The 4,621-nt window shown below is 40.6% G+C and overlaps 1 pseudogene; it reads right to left on the bottom strand.

Moving 5' to 3' along the window:
- Nucleotides 1-296: 296 nt before the first annotated feature.
- The window catches only part of LOC102822398, a 47,740-nt pseudogene continuing 43,415 nt past the window's right edge, over nt 297-4,621 (bottom strand).

Below are 4,621 nucleotides of genomic sequence, written 5' to 3'. Positions count from 1 at the left end.
GCACTTAACAACAACAATATTGTATTTGACTTTTTGTACTTTCCTTTCATTTTCCCCCCCTTTCTTTAGAGCCTCAAACCAGGTTATTTTATTGTGTAGAAGAACTGAATTTTCTCTTATTAAAAGCCATGTTTTTGTTTTGTTTTGTTTTGTTTTTTAGTTCTATTTTCTCTATGCATTTGAAAAAAAAATTGGGCCTAATTGTAAAAAAAAAACACAGAAAAAAGCCTGTGGGCAAAATTACTTTTTAAAATGCCTGAGAGGAGAGTGGGTGGAGGGAGGGGCCTGCACTGATCTCATAGGGTGGGGGCAGTGTATCCATGAGGAGGCATCAGTGAAGGAGGTCCTTGCATGCCTTGTAGAGGCATAAGACCTGGTTGATCCATGGGTGACCCAAGCAGAGGTCCTCAGGGTGGCATACCCATTGGAGGAGGCCCAGGATGAGGCATTCCAGGTCATGGTCTGGGTGATGGCTGTGCCCTAGAGCCTGGAGGTCCAGCATGGGGATGTCCTAAGCCGTGAGGGCCATGGTGAGTCTGCTGAATCTGAGACATCCCTGGATGGGGCATCCCACCTGGTGGGAATGGGTGTGTATGTTAGTGTCTATGTTCAGGATATCCAGCCCCAGGGGTCCCTACTGATGGGGAGCCATGTCCTCCAGCTCCAGGAGGCATAGGTGGTGAAGACATAGCTGGGGGTATACCAGGTGGGAGGGCTCCCGGAGGTGGCATACCTGGCAGAGAAAGCTCAGACCCCAGTGATGATACTACAGGATTGGGGGCAGAAGGTGGAGAGAAGGTACATCCACAAACAGCTGGTGAGGGTGGTCAGCCTGATTTCTGGGCTGCTAGAAGTCATTCAGCTGCTGAGCCATAGTGCTCACCCTTAGAGTCCTTCTTAAAGGCACAGGACACAGTGATAGGGCAGTTACAGAGGTACTGCCCATTTATAGCCTCAATGGCTGCATCAGAATCATCAAATAAAGCAAAATTAATAAAAGCATAACCCATAGAGTTGCTTGTGTCAGGGTCCCGCATAATCTTGTGAGTTTGTAAGATGATGCCAAATGCACTGAAAGTATTATAAAGCAGCTTCTCATAAATCTCTGGGTCCAGGTTCCCAACAAAAATGTTGGCCCCCACATCGAGGTTTTTGTTATGAGTTGATGCCTCGTTCACTCGTATTGGGTTCCCACAGAGGACACTTCATAGTGCTCATGTAGAATCTCTAAATAGACCAAGAGGTAGCCACTAGAACAGAATAAGAGGATATCGCATGGTTTAAAATCAGGGAAATTATGCATCTGGATTGTATCTTTCCACCATACTTAATTCAATCTGTGTGCTGAGAAATTAACCCAAGAAACTGAGCTACATAAAGAAGAACATGGCAAACTGCATTGGTGGAATGTTCATTGGTGGTGGTGGTAGTGTGCCGTGGAGTCAGTTCTGACTCATAGTGACCCTGGTTTCTGAGGCTGTAAATCTTTACGGGAGCAGACAGCCTCATCTTTCTTCCGCAGAACAGCTGGTAGTTTCAAACTGTTGTCCTAGAGGTTAGCAGCCAGACTCATAACCACTATGCTACATTAGCAACCTGTAGTGGCAGCATCAATGGGCTCAAGCATGGCAACAATAGTGAGGTTGGCCCAGGATTGGGCAGTGTTTCATTCTGCTGTACATAGGGTGGCTATTAGCCAGCACTGGCTTGATGGCATCTAATAACAACAGCATATGCAGATAACACAACCTTGTTTGCTGAAAGTGAAGAGGACTTGAAGCACTTCCTGAAGATCAAAGACTATTGTCTTCATATGTATTGTTGTTGTTCTTCTTGATTAGTGCCATCAAGTCGGTTCTGACTCACAGTGACCCTGTATCGGGTTTCTGAGGAGCATCTGGTGAATTTGAACCGGTGACCTTGCAGATCTAAAGAACCTTGCAATTCAGTGCTTTCCTATAGTGCCACACCAGTACTCGTATATCAACATAAAGAAAACAAAATCCTCACAACGGGACCAATAACCAACATCATGATAAACTGAGAAAATATTGAAGTTGTCATGAATTTAATTTTACTTGTATCCACAATCAATGCCCATGGAAACACTAGTAAAGACATCAAAAGAAATATTGCATTGGGCAAGTCTACTGCAAAATACCTCATTAAATATTAAAACAACAAAGATGTCACTCTAAAGACTAAGGTGCACTTGACCCAAGCCATAGTATTTCCAATTGCCTCAATATGCATGTGAAAGCTGAATAAGGAAGAATGAAGAAAACTTGATGTATTGGAAATATGGTGCTGGTGAAGAATATTGAATATGCCATGGACTTATAGAAGAACAAATCTGTCTTGGAAGCAGTACTGCTGGAATGCTCCTTAGAAATAAGGATGGTGAGGTTTTGTTTCATACTTTGAACATGTTATCAGCAGGGAAAAGTGCCTGGAAAAGGACATCATGCTTGGCAAAGAAAAGTGTCAGATCCTATGCTAGTTATGAATATGTTGTTAAGTGCTGTCGAGTCAGTTCTGACACACAGTACCCCTGTATAGGGTTTCCGAGGAGCAGCTGGGGAGCTTGAACTGCCGTCCTTGCAGTCTGGCGCATTAACCCAAAGAACCACACCAGGACTCACAGTCTCTCCAAGAAGTTTGGCATATGTGTCAAGGTGGAACTTTGCTCTGTAGAGTTTTCAATGGTTGATTTCCAAAAATAGACCATAAAACCTTTCTTCCAAGTCTGTCAGTCCCTCTTAGTGGACATGACCCTCCAAATTTTCAGTTAGCAGGTTGTCAACTACTTGTACTATGCAAGAATATACAACAGCTTGAGTCAAAAATTATCCACACTCTAGCTGTAGAATTTATTTTAATCAACTTTTAGAAAAGACAAATACATTATTTTTTGGCATAACCTCCTTGTTTTACAATACACATTGTCCTCTGTCAATAAGCTTTCATATTCCCTTATTTTAAAATGTTTTAGGCTGAGCTGTGAGCCATGAATGCAGGCTGTCTTCACTTCTTCATCAGAAGGGAAACTTCATCCTTGAAGGTCTGCTTTCAGGTGAGCAAACAGGTGAAAGGAGCAAGATCTGGACTACAGTGAGGATGCTTAACAGTTCAAAACAAAGTTTTGCGGTGTTAACAGTATAGGTAGAGGTATGTGGATGTGCATTGTTATGCAAGATCACAATGTCCTTGGATAGCAGTCCTCTGCATTTTTCCTGAAGTTTAGCCTTCCACTTTTCAGTGAGCATCTCACTGCAATGAACACTGTTGATTGTTGAATCTGTTTCCTGATAGTGTTCCAATACTGGCCCTTGAAAATCCCTGGAAACTGTAAGCATCAATTTTCCAACTAATGATTGACTTTTGAACTTTTTCTTAGTTGGCAATTGAGGATATTTCCCTTCCATACCCTGTCATTTATTCTCAGGCTTATAGTGATGAGTCCATGTCTCATCACCAGTACTATTTTTTTAAGAAACTTTTACCTTCCTTTGAATATCGGTCCAAGTTTTGTTTGCAGATGTCCAAATCCTTCTGGTTTTGCTCTTCCATGAATTGTTTCAGTACCCATCTCACACAAACTTTTTGAAACTCCAGTTTGTCATAGATTATGTCATAGGTAGAGCCATGGCTGATTTGTAAATGATTTGCCACATAATTCCCTGTCACTTGTCTACTTGACAGAATGGTTTCATGTGCATGCTTAAAATTGTCATCAGTGGTAGACATGGAGAGGCATTTTAATATAACTGGAGTGTGGATAATTGTTTCACCCACCCTCATAATTTGTTCTTATGAAATGTAGTAGGTTCTGTAAAGATGAAATTGGACCAGTCTCTTATCCAGAGAACATTCATATATATATATATATATATATAATTAGAATTTATATCTATCTGTACTATGCAAGGGTATACAAGAGCTTGATGAAAGTGCTTGGAAAATTAGAAAGAGACCTCTTTTAACTAAGAGCTCAAGAAACATTTCATTGAGCTATATTGACTTTGGGAAACTAGAAGAGAAGAGACTTCTGGAAAGAGGAAGCATAGGCTTGGGATGATCAAATGCATTGTTGCAGCTACTTACTGTGCAATCCATCTCACCAAATATCTCACTCATCCTTGTTGATCCTCTACATTACCACACATGATGTCCTTTTCCAACAATTAAGTCCTCCTGATGACATGTCCATAGCAAGAAAGTCTATGGTCATGATTCCTAAGGTTTGTTGTTGTTCCTTTTTTAATTTTTTAGCTTTTTATTATAAGTTGGGTGAGGGTCTACAGAGCAGATAATTTTCCATCCAACAATCCATACACATTTGGTTTTATGTCATTGATTTAAATCCTCACAATATAACCTCACTTATACCACTTCCTCTTTGTTTCCTGTTTCCACATCTCCTTATTTCCTAATCATTCTGAACTTTGTCCTTGGGTAAATGCTATACATGAACTTTCTGAAGCTGACTCATAGGTAATATATATAAGTTTGGGAGGGCAAGAACTGCATTTTTTTTTTTTTTTTTTGCTTTCCTTAGTACAATACTAAACCATAAATTAATGAATAAAGTACTACAAGTGGTAGCAATGTTATTATTATT

This window comes from Chrysochloris asiatica, unplaced genomic scaffold (genome assembly GCF_000296735.1).
Source record: "Chrysochloris asiatica unplaced genomic scaffold, ChrAsi1.0 scaffold00241, whole genome shotgun sequence".
NCBI classification, from domain to species: Eukaryota; Metazoa; Chordata; class Mammalia; order Afrosoricida; family Chrysochloridae; genus Chrysochloris; species Chrysochloris asiatica.
The sequence above is the reverse complement of the archived record's forward strand: the minus strand, read 5'-3'. Positions and strand labels throughout refer to the sequence as shown.